The sequence below is a fragment of the Heterodontus francisci genome, chromosome 28, assembly GCF_036365525.1.
Source record: "Heterodontus francisci isolate sHetFra1 chromosome 28, sHetFra1.hap1, whole genome shotgun sequence".
Classification (NCBI taxonomy): Eukaryota; Metazoa; Chordata; class Chondrichthyes; order Heterodontiformes; family Heterodontidae; genus Heterodontus; species Heterodontus francisci.
Window position 1 is genome coordinate 25,452,448 of NC_090398.1, and position 12,764 is coordinate 25,465,211.

Here is a 12,764-nt window from a genome sequence, read left to right on the forward strand (position 1 = left end):
GAATTATTCCATGTTATTGTCAACTGCCCAAGAAAACGATAGAATGAGCGCTCTAGGACCTGACAGGATTCATGATTCACAACGTCCCCGGAAGCAATTGACTTCACTCATGCCACCATGAGAGCTACTCCTTTAAACTCTGAGGTATTTAACAAAATAAAATGATTCTAGTTCGAAAAGGTGGAGATTTCCCGGAACCACTGGTAGTACACCATGCAGGTGAAAGTCTGCTATCCAGTAAGCTGTCACAATGCTAGTCTAAACTAAACTAAATGCGTTTATGATAAGGCTTGCAGCTCTTCGACCCCCAAAGCAATGTACATGGATACCATCTGTTCTCATGGTTCATGACTATCGTGAGAAACCCCCAAACATCAGCTAAGTATTAATAGACTGACAGCAATCAGCCACAATGAACATCACTGAGTAAATGCTTGGAGTCCTGAGGCAAAGGTTAAGATGGTGTAACAAGTCACGAGGTCTCCTGCAGTACTCTGCTGAAGTGTCCAGGCTCATGGTGACTTCGTGCATGCTGCATATTCTAGCAATCATGGGAGTCCATACGTTACACCATTGCCACGTGTCGCGACTTCTAAGTATTGGGATTTAATAGGCAGTCCATGATCTGCACTCAATTCTCTCCCACTCTTTTCCTTGATGAATGACGGACACAATACAAAAGACAACGCATTCTACCATGAACCAATTATCATTATAACCCTGTATATTCATCAAAAAACAATGCAAACATGACACAATGTGCACAATATCGTTGTACTATGTACCCGCATACTTAGCTTAGGCACTGTCTTTTTTTTTTATTCATTCATGGGATGTGGGCGTCGCTGGCCAAGCCAGCATTTATTGCCCATCCCTAATTGCCCTTGAGAAGGTGGTGGTGAGCTGCCTTCTTGAACCGCTGCAGTCCATGTGGGTTCGGTACATCCACAGTGCTGTTAGGAAGGGAGTTCCAGGATTTTGACTCAGCGACGGTGAAGGAACGGCGATATAGTTCCAAGTCAGGATGGTGTGTGACATGGAGGGGAACATGCAGGTGGTGGTGTTCCCATGTATGTGCTGCCCTTGTCCTTCTAGTTGGTAGAGGTCGCGGGTTTGGAAGGTGCTGTCTAAGGAGCCTTGGTGCATTGCTGCAGTGCATCTTGTAGATGGTACACACTGCTGCCACTGTGCGTCGGTGATGGAGGGAGTGAATGTTTGTAGATGGGGTGCCAATCAAGCGGGCTGCTTTGTCCTGGATGGTGTCGAGCTTCTTGAGTGTTGTTGCAGCTGCACCCATCCAGGCAAGTGGCGAGTATTCCATCACACTCCTGACTTGTGCCTTGTAGATGTTGGACAGGCTTTGGGGAGTCAGGAGGTGAGTTACTCGTCTCAGGATTCCTAGCCTCTGACCTGCTCTTGTAGCCACGGTATTTATACGGCTACTCCAGTTCAGTTTCTGGTCAATGGTAGCCCCTAGGATGTTGATAGTGGGGGATTCAGCGATGGTAATGCCGTTGAATGTCATGGGGAGATGGTTAGATTCTCTCTTGTTGGAGATGGTCATTGCCTGGCACTTGTGTGGCGCGAATGTAACTTGCCACTTATCAGCCCAAGCCTGGATATTGTCCAGGTCTTGCTGCATTTCTACACTGGCTGCTTCAGTATCTGAGGAGTCACGAATGGTGCTGAAAATTGTGCAATCATCAGCGAACATCCCCACTTCTGACCTTATGATTGAAGGAAGGTCATTGATGAAGCAGCTGAAGATGGTTGGGCCGAGGACACTACCCTGAGGAACTCCTGCAATGATGTCCTGGAGCTCAGATGATTGACCTCCAACAACCACAACCATCTTCCTTTTTGCTAGGTATGACTCAAACCAGCGGAGGGTTTTCCCCCTGATTCCCTTTGACCTCAGTTTTGCTAGGACTCCTTGATGCCATACTCGGTCAAATGCTGCCTTGATGTCAAGGGCAGTCACTCTCACCGCACCTCTTGAGTTCAGCTCTTTTGTCCATGTTTGAACCAAGACTGTAATGAGGTCAGGAGCTGAGTGACCCTGGCGGAACCCAAACTGAGCGTCACTAAGCAAGTGCCGCTTGATGGCACTGTTGATGACACCTTCCATCACTTTACTGATGATTGAGAGGAGGCTAATGGGGCGGGAGCTGGCCGGGTTGCATTTGTCTTGCGTCTTGTGTACAGGACATACCTGGGCAATTTTCCACATTGCAGGATAGGTGCCAGTGTTGTAGCTGTACTGGAACAGCTTGGCTAGGGGCGTGGCAAGTTCTGGAGCACAGGTCTTCAGTACTATTGCCGAAATATTGTCAGTGCCCGTAGCTTTTGCCGTATCCAGTGCCTTCAGTCGTTTGTTGATATCATGTGGAGTGAATAGAATTGGCTGAAGTCTGGCATCTGTGATGCTGGGGACTTCAGGAGGAGGCCGAGATGGGTAATCAACTCGTCACTTCTGGCTGAAGATTGTTGCAAATGCTTCAGCCTTATCTTTCGCACTGATGTGCTGGGCACCCCCATCATTGAGGATGGGGATATTTGTGGAGCCACCTCCTCCAGTTAGTTGTTTAATTGTCCACCACCATTCTCGGCTGGATGTGGCAGAACTGCAGAGCTTAGATCTGATCCGTTGGTTATGGGATCGCTTAGCTCTGTTTATTGCATGCTGCTTACGCAGTTTGGCATGCAAGTAGTCCTGGGTTGTAGCTTCACCAGGTTGACGCCTCATTTTGAGGTATGCCTGGTGCTGCTCCTGGCATGCCCTCCTGCACTCTTCATTGAACCAGGGTTGGTCTCCTGGCTTGATGATAATGGTAGAGTGGGGGATATGCCGGGCCATGAGGTTACAGATTGTGGTTGAGTACAATTCTGCTGCTGCTGATGGCCCACAGCGCCTCATGGATGCCCAGTTTTGCATTGCTAGATCTGTTCGAAATCTATCCCATTTAGCACGGTGATAGTGCCACACAACACGATGGACGGTATCCTCAATGTGAAGGCGGGACTTCGTCTCCACAAGGACTGTGCGGTGGTCACTCCTACCAATACTGTCACGGACAGATGCATCTGCATCAGGCAGATTGGTGAGGACGAGGTCGAGTATGTTCTTCCCTTGTGTTGGTCCCCCCACCACCTGCCGCAGACCCAGTTTTGCAGCCATGTCTATAAATGCTCTTGCGGAACCTGGTCCTTCTAAGAAGTATGACCCAAATGGCAGCAAGAGACATATTTAATGGCTGCTGAGAATTTGAGGAGGATTGTTCAGATTTCTCTCTGGGAAACCTTCGTGAAGTTCTGGGTCGTGATGGCCCCAATTCACACTGCACCATCTCAGCATGGCTTTCAGCAGCCAGATTATCTGACTGACAGGCAAAGGAAAGCACAATGTTGCATTGGCGGGGAAGGGAACAGCATTACAACATATGTGGCGAAGCCAATATGATCTTGTGCCAGTACCTCTGATTCTCTGTTCATGCATCCAGTGATCTGATGAAGTACAGATATCTGGCTATTGGAACCCCTCTGCAAGCCCCTTTCAACTGAAGAGCACAAATGCACACTGGCAGATACCTAAATTGCATCGCAGCAATTGATTGTTTCACGGAAGTGGCAAATCGTGAATAGAGGCTGTCAAGGTCTTCATTACAGTACAGCGTCTTTCCATGGATGCTGCAATGACTAAATTGGCAGCTGCCACCTCAGGCACCAGACGCTGCATGATGTTAAGCTCCACACCTCGGTGGCTGACATTGATTAGCAATTCCACTCTGGAGAGCATGGGTTTCAGGCTCGGCATCAAGCAATACACCATGGTAGAGGCGACCACCTATAACCACCGAGCTGTGTTTTGTAGTCTTTCAGGCAGGTTCTCCATTTCACCAAGTATTAGTTTTGTTGTAAACATTAGCCTTCTTCTAAAGCTGTGCCCTGTGAAGCTCTCATTGGAATTCTCTGCAACAGAGCTTCAGGGTAGCCTTGCCCTTGGAATGGTGGCACCTGCACTGTCCCATCTATATTGTATGGCTGCTGAACACAAATGCCCTGAGCATCCCATGATAACGATCACTCATATCGCGCGGTCCTTAAGTTACACATTGTGCTTTTCTCTAGGCTGGTACTGAAGGCAGTTGCCGCCAGTCACACAATGCAATCACCCTCGATCTCCACTTCCTCTTCCTACTCGCCTGCTCCAATTTCATCCACTTTGCACAACGAGCGTTGTGACAGGGAGAGATTTCTATTTCTCATCCGGTACTTTCTCTGAGAATTGAGATAGATATTATGCCCCGGATCCTGCAAGAATAACGCGAGTTTGGGCCCCAGTGCCTACAACCACTGCAGAATGATGTGTGTCGTGAGACCATGTGGAGTTTGGTAGTAACAGTAGATTTAGGGGATCAAGCATTAGGCGTAGTTTGCTTCAAAAAGAAAGCTGGAGTGCTCACATACGTCTAGACGATATGCCCACTGCTCTGCCTCTGTCGTCGCCTCCTGATCGTGTCCAAGACTGCCTCCTCAATGACAGTATGTCATGCAGGCATTGTTGCCTTACCACGTTCATGTCCTGCTGCTATTTGTTACATTCTTTTCTGAAGAGAAAGAACGGCAATTGTGAGTTGTGGATTGACCGTTTCGTTTTATGTGTGATGCCTCACATGGTTGAAGAGCTGCGAATCGTGTCTGTGGTGTGAAAAGAAACGGTCAATGATTCAATTATGTGTGTTGTGCGAATGTCAGTATACAGTAGATGGCGGATGAAACGTGTTGAATTTGTGATGCTGGTGGTGACAATTATTGAAAATAAGTTTGCGTGATGGCTTGTGTCAAGCAATTAAATATCTTGTGTTCTGTGTGGAAAAGATACAATGGAGATTTATGAGGATGCTGCCAGCAATGGAGAACTTTAACTATGTGGAAAGATTGGATACGCTGTGCTTGCTTTGCTTGGAATAGAGGAAACTGATGAAGACACTTAATTGAGGTTTATAAAATTATAAGGGACCGAGGTAGAGTGGGGAGCAAAAAACTATTCCCCTTAACAGAGAGGTCCATAGAGGGACACTGGTTAAAAAAAATAAATACATTTGGACAGCAGTTCGAGGGGAGATGCAGAGGTTTATTTTTTGCACCCAGAACATAGTGGGGCCTGGATATCATCTCTGAAATAGGCGACAAATGATGCTCCTTTGTCCACTACAAATGGCACCGTGCACCACAGCAGGAGCGGTCTCAAGGGATATTGGCATTGTTGTAACCTGCTATTTCCTTTTAATTCCCATGCAGGTTCAAGTTAGGAGCAGCCACCAGCCAAGACCAGGGGATAGCAGTCCAACTCTGGGCAGGAGGCGGTGACATTAAAGGGTGCACTGTCACACCATTCCCCTGCCCCCTCCACCAGCGCAACTGCTCTACTCTTGGTGGGAATGTGCATATATGGTCAAAACTATTGATCACAGCACACTTGCGCCATAGCCGCTGACAGAGTCTGGGACAGCATCAGACACCAACATTCAGAGGACATGGAAAGGTGATGTTGAGCCCCTGGAGTCATCCGCAAGGTGCCAGCTGCGAGATCAGCAGCCTGAGGTTAGGGTACATCAGTCAGATCTGCCAGAGGCTAATCACACTCAGAAACACACTGGAGGATCCTTTAAAGATCTCCTGCCGGCTACCAAGACTTGCCAGCCAATCAGAGGGTCGGCAGCTCAGCAGTCTCAGCAGATCCACGTTCAACTGTTTCCACTGCTGGAACTGCACTTGGCTGGAGAGGACGCCCTGGCAGGACGTCCCACTCCAATCTAGGCAAGTGCGTTCTTGGGGTGCGGGATCCAGTCAGTCAGGCATCGGCGAGAGTGGGAGGAGGGGGCTGCTGAGGGAAGGTGGTGCCATTGCTGCGGGGGTGGCAATTGCCCCCAGCAGGCCCTCCATGGTGCAAAGAATAGGAGGGAAACCACCATCTCCCCGCTGTGCGCTGCCATCATTCCCATGCAGCAGAGGACCCACACGCTGCTGGCAAAATGTCAGCAGCAGCAGGAAGTTGTCCTTCATTTGCCACTTGGTTTACTCAATTGCTTAGTGACCAGGAAGGCTGTCCTCCACCTTCCCTGCTGTTGGTAAAATGGCGTGCCGACAGGAAGACAACATCACTTATCTCGTCATTTTACGGTAACCCCACCTCCCAGACTATCCCAGAGTACAGGTAAAATCCAATCCTGGGCAGGAGCGCCTGCAGCTTAATCGTCTTATTTACCACGCTGCAAGAATTTTCCAACTTCACATTACTTGCATTTCCACTTGTCTGACCCCGCCTGTTTCTGAAGCATCCTTTATTCTAATTTTCTGTCTTTCCAATTCTTATGTGCACATTACCTGTACTTCGTTTATTCAGAGGTGGATTTTGGACAAAGAAGAAAGCCATGATCGAAAAGGAAGATTTTCCCAAGCAGAACGTTTCAACTCACAGTGCATTGTGCCTTTTCATTTGGTGTTTTATTGCTGGAAAATGACAGCGATAATAGTCCTTTGTTGTCTCTGCCCGTTTGCAGTCCGAGCACAGTGTTTTTATGGTAAACAAAATCAAATTGAGGACACAAAACTGATAACGGCTACAGTACCCACGATCTCTGAAAGGTTTTCAGATAGAAAACCGCTAGCTGGGGAAATTTTCCTCATTTATTCCACATATAAAATCAATGTCTTTGCTTCAACAATCTGTAACCCCATCATATGATTTCAATTCGAATGAGACCATACGTGATTCACACCAATACTTGCACAAGAGAATAGGGCGTGGAGGGTTCGGACTGATCAGATCGAAGGGTTGTGTATGACTGTGATGTGTAACTTAACTTTGTCCATTGAACTGAAGAACCCACAAAGCTAAGTTACTCCCAGAACCACCTGTGGCACAAGGTAAGGACACAGAATGTAATGAGCACAATTACTGTTATTTAATGTTGCCGACTGAACATTTTGTCGTTTATTTGTGAGGCAGTTCAATGGTTTTGAAGTGTCGTATTATTCATATTGGAGCAGGTGCGAAACGATTGTTTTTGAAATAAATTAACACGGGAGTCACTGGCATTTAACAGAATAAGATTTCCATTTATAAACTTCTCACTTTTTTACTGCTGGAACTCGTAGTTAATTATGTTTCTGGTTAATGACACTGCTATGAATAAACAGCTGGAGGTCTAGAATTTTTAAGAAACCCAAGCAGTGACTAACTACTGCCAAGATGGAATTATAGTCTACTGTAGGCTAAAATAGCCTTAGAAAAAGCTTCTAAGTTTAAAATTCGGAAACACCTCCACATGCAAAGTCTGATCGAAGTTTGGAACTCTCTTCCAGAAATGGCAATTAATACCAGATCAATTGTTACTTTTAGAAGTGAGATTGAGAGACTGTTGTTAACACAGCTATTCAGGGATATGGGACAAAGGTGGCTGCATTGAATTAGAAAGAGAATCGGCAATGATCTCACTGAATGAAAGAATGACCTTGACGTGCTAAATGGCTTACTTCATTTCATATATACCTATATTACTAAATCCAATTTATTCACACAGGGAACTTACCTCTTCTTATGGGCAGATGGCCTGGCTGGTTTAAAGCAGAGATTGACTATTTATTAAGCATTGCTCATTCTCCGAAATGTTCGCAACGCCGCACACGCAGTTGAAGTTGAATTTTTAATTTGAAGACCCTGTTGTTGGTTTGCTTGTAAGTGTTGGGATTTTGCAGCCTTCTAGCAGTCAACATCGCGTTGAAGGCGGTGCTGATATCTTTGTTCAATTCTCACAGGTAAAATAATTGTTTGTATTCAGCAAGTATCTTGTCCCTGCTCAGCCTCAGCAGGCTTCAGCTATGGTGGCTGGAACTGATCTCTCTCCTTCTCTCTCTATCAGCCTTGCTATAATTCAAGATACCCTTAGATGTTTGTCGTGCAACTGAGGAGTGACCAGAATGATATTGATGTCTGAAGTTCTGTAGTGGAAAGACTCCCTTTGTTCCTTAAAATGATTTTTTTAAGGTGAACATACAAGTATTATTTTCACCCATGTGACAAAGAACAAAGAAAATTACAGCAAATTTTGAGGATATGAGAGCTGTTTCCACTGCAATGTAACGAAGGTTAGTTGGAGACGTAAGATCTGTGTATGGCCATTGTCTTAGATTGTTTGATGAAAGCTCACATCCATATGTGATTGTTTGTCTTATTTCCATGCAGACCGTGTTTATTAGGCTTTCTGTCTTATCAGACAATGAATGTGGATTACAATGCAGGAGGTGGCATGAGTCATGTGATTTCTCCTCTATTTTGTTGAGAGCCAACGTTCCAGTCTTTTAAGATTGTTCATTTTTCATACATTTTCAGTATGTTTCTGTATATTTATCATTATACTTCTGATGACCGTGACATTCACATTGAATTTAGCATGCTAGGATCCATATTGTCAAACTAAGTCAAACGTTGCCTTGTTTTGATGGGAGGTTACAGTCATCTCATCTCTGGCATTAAACACTGGCATCTATAAGCAAGTCTGAGTCGGTGTATTTCATGCACCACCCGAATTGAGCTTCGGTGATGAAGTTATTGATGACGATTTCTTATTCGATTGCTTATCACTTTTCTGATCTTGTGACATGGCCAATGGGTTGTAATTGGCTACATCCAGCCAGCTCTTGAATTTGTGGGTACGATATAGATGATAAAAGTTTCCCTAATGTCCACAAGGTACGGATATCAGAGGGAACAGGTTGTAAACAGGTGGCAGCAGCAAGTTCTGAAGTTCAGCTCTTATGCAGTTAATGGTGGAATGTAGGCAAGACCTGTGATATTCACATTGTTCTACGCATTCAGTGGCTTCTTAATGCCAAATGCAGTGTCCTGACTTTGTGGGAAACTAATTCAATGATGGTGACAAAATCACGACGATTCCAAATATGATCATTCACTTTCAACTTTTGGCTTAAGACACTTCCACGCACAGTGCTTTCTCATTTGAACCCAAGTACTGTTGTCACACTTATTGCGAATAGGAATGTTAATGCTGTCTCATCGTCCTATTATCGTCTGATTGTTCAGCGCCACACTGGTCTGGGTGCACTTGATTACGAATGTGAGCTCTGGTCCATCTGTCTATCATTTCATACTTCTGCGTGGTCTTCGTGTTGGTCAACCTGGGACTTAAGCTATAATGCTGGTTCCGTCTGCGTTTAGCACTTGGTAGTATTTTGATAAACAAGTTGAAGCACCGCTAGGAGCAGTACCTGGAAGATCATTAAGGACCTGCCTCACAATGAAATTTCCTGCTAATGCTCATTAAAGAAGCTTCACGCCATTTAAGTGGGTATGGCATCATTTTGCGACTAACACCAACTACATCTACACTGTAAAGAAACCGTGGTTGAGGATTGCGACCTCTGCGAAAGGCAATGCTCAGCATTCAAATAAAAATGTGAGATTGACCGACTACGTTGCGTAGTGAGAGGATATTTGAGACTCATCATAAAACATGAAGCGACACTTAGTGTTGATCAAATCTTGACAATCAACATTTTCTCAGAAATTCTCTCAGGTCTTCACAGATAATGAGTAAATTCTGTGCTCCACTTCGTTATCCGTGCCACAGTGAACAGTAGAAATGATGAGCATTTCTAGGGGTGACAGCATGAGGAATTGGAGGAGGAGATAATGAAAGGTAGAAGCGCATGGCTACTGCAGGAGAAGGGCCAGAAGGACGGTAGGCCGGTCAGCGGTAATCCCTCTCCACCTAAGGTTTTCAGAGAACACTAATGACACATTCAGATGACACAAGACGAGTACTTTGAATAGGTGCAGCGTTACAAAGGTGGGCATCGCAGGAATCTGTGTGCTCATGAATGGAAGGCTCAGTCGTTGCAGCGCAACCAAGACTGTATTGCCTGTGGCAGTAAGGGTCAAGATAGCGCGTAATTTATATCCTACTGGAAACTGCCAAGTTTACACAGCTGATAAATTATAACTTTTAACAATTCTCCCTGCACCTCTGCGTAAGGAAGGTGTTAGGAAAGTGCTTCCACGGTTTAATATTTTGAGGACTTGTTGGTAAAATTCCGTGGGAATACTTGAGGAGCTTCTTGCCTTGTTTTTGAAGGGTCATGGGAAGGACTTTGGGACTTTGTTTCAAATCAAACTTACAGAAGTCAGAAATCTTCAGCTAAGCGACCAGCAGGAGCCTTCTGTCTATAGGGAGTTGTTCACAGAGAAATGACATGTCACGAATTGTTTCGTTTTGAATATTGTTTTGATTCATTTGCAAGCCAGCCTGCCAAGAGAGAAGCTACCAGCTCTTCCATTTCCATCTCTCTGTGGAACGCTGAGAATACAGTGTGATAGCTGAAATCCCTGATGCCACATTTCTCCTGGACAGCCTGCTAGACTATTCCCCGAAATCACTTGAAGAGAACTGCTCCAAAGAGATCCCAGTACTGCCATGTACGCATATTTGGGATGCCAGAATAAAGGGAAAACGATATCATAACATATCTTTTCCTCTTCTTTTTCACACCTAACAAGTATTTGGTAAAAGTATTTTTGTCTTTTTTCCTCGTGAAGAGATCTCTGCAGAGAAAACTTCTTCTTCAATGTTTCTTTAATCGGTGTGTATGTGTAAGTGTTTGTGTGTGGTGGGCTTATCTAGAAGGGATCATTCATATTTTAATCTGTATGTGAATGCTTTGCATCCTAGTTTTATAATAAATTAATTATTCTGTTGTTTCTTCAAGAATCCTGATCAGTGGATTTTATTCTGAAATAAAAAACGGACTATATAATTAGTCTGAGCGATGACTGGGTAAACACTTAAATATATGTTGTGACCCATGGGGAAATGGAACTAGAGAAATACAGTGCACTCCTCCAGTCTCGTTGGTAACAGAGGTCTCTGTGACTCGACAAAGACTGAGGAATGATTTCATGCTATTTCCAACTGCCCAAGAAGACCAGACACTGAGTGCTCCAGGACCCAATAGGATTACACGATTTGCAATGTCCCAGGAAGCAAATGACTTCACACATGTTGCCATGCGAGCCGCTCGTTTAAACTAGGAGTTGTTTAAGAAGAGAGGGATTCCAGATCTAAATATGGAGCTTTTCTGGAACCACTGTAAGGGCCCTAGACAGTTGAAAGTCTGCTATCCAGGGAGCTGCCACATTGCGTTTATGATGACTCTCAAAGCTCTTTGAGCTCCAACACAATGTGTATGTATACCATCTATTTCCAGGGCTCATGACTGTCCTGAGAAACCCCTAGACATCAGCTAAGTATTCATAGAATAAGAGCAATTACCCACAAGGAATATCATTAAGTAGGTCACTGGAGTCCTGAGGAAGACGTTCAGATGGCTTAGCAAGACAGCAAGTGCCCTAGAGTGCTCTGTCGAAGTACCCAAACTCATGTTGATATTCTGGAAATCATTGGAGTGCATGAATTACAAACAACAATTGTGGAAGAGGATCCAGATGAGGAGCCAGAAGAGGGGACTGCTGAAGTACAAGAGGAAGAGGAGGTGGTCCAGAAGGAGCAGCAGAATCTTCTAGGTTCTTGGCTTCCTCTGGAAGGAACACTCATTACCACCTTATTGAAAAGTGCTTTTTGGATGCGGGCTCCACGAGCAGATGACAGAGTACTGTGGTCACGTGCCACACCTTCCAAGTATCGGGATTTAACAGGCACTCCATCATCTGCACTCAATCGGTTTAAACTCTTTTCCATGAAGAATGACGATCACAATAAAAGAAGTCAACCGACTCCACCATGAACCAATTACCATCATAATTCTGCACATACATAACCATGTAAACATAACACAATATCCACAATATTATTATGCTATTCACCCCCATACGTACCTTAATGGCTATCTATATATGTTCTTGTGAAACCAGGTGTTTCTACGAAGTACGACCACAGTGCCAGTAGCAGGCTGCTGAGAATCTGAAGGAGATAGATCATATTTCTTCCTGGGAAACCTTCATGAAGTTATGGGCTGTGATACATTTGGGCAAGTGCTTCAGCAGCCTGGGCTACCTGGCTGACTGGCAATGGTGCAGTAGCAGGGAAGGGAACATATATATAGATAGGGTGGGAAAACCAATATGTTCTTGCACCATGATTCCCGTGCCTTTAAATCTGGTGCTGTCTTCATGTGCCTAATAATCTGGTGAAGGACAGCTCTATGGCTATTGGAAACACTCTGCAAGTCCCTTTCAACATAACAGCCTAGATATAAACTGGACGCTGCATGAAATTGCGTCACTCATCCATGGAAGTTGCAAAAATTGTATGGAAACTGTTAAGGCCTTCATTTCAGATTAGTGTCATTCCATCGATGCTGCAATGCATGAATTGGCAGCTGCCAATTTAGGCATCAGAAGCTGCATGATGTTAAGCTTCACAGGTCAGTGGCTGGCAGTGATTAGCAACTCAACTCTGGAGAGCAGGTGTTACAAGCTTTTCATCAAGCGATGGCCCAAAGTGGAGGCCGACTCGTCTATCCACCCATCTACATAACATAGGCTTTCCTGCTGGATCTCCATTTCACCTAGTGTTGTTTTGCTGCACACAGCAGCCTTTTTATAAACATTGGCCCTGCGAATATCTCATCTCATCTACAGTGGAACAAACATTGACCCTTGCCCCCTGGAATGGTGGCACTTATAATGTCCTATCTGTATTGTATGGCTGATGCACATCAACGCC

At 45.0% G+C, this 12,764-nt stretch overlaps 1 protein-coding gene across 9 annotated transcripts in view; it reads left to right on the forward strand.

The window, feature by feature from the left end:
- Positions 1 to 12,764, forward strand: part of LOC137385145 (NACHT, LRR and PYD domains-containing protein 3-like) — a 106,702-nt gene that overhangs the window by 40,401 nt on the left and 53,537 nt on the right. For 2 of the 9 annotated variants that reach the window (XM_068060059.1, XM_068060060.1), the window contains exons 3-4: positions 7,587 to 7,821; positions 7,926 to 8,151. The exons of 6 other annotated variants lie outside the window; for them this stretch is intronic. The gene's annotated coding sequence lies outside the window, so the exon portion shown is untranslated. The remainder of the gene's footprint in view (positions 1 to 7,586; positions 7,822 to 7,925; positions 8,152 to 12,764) is intronic. One more of the 9 variants, XM_068060061.1, reaches the window with a different exon arrangement.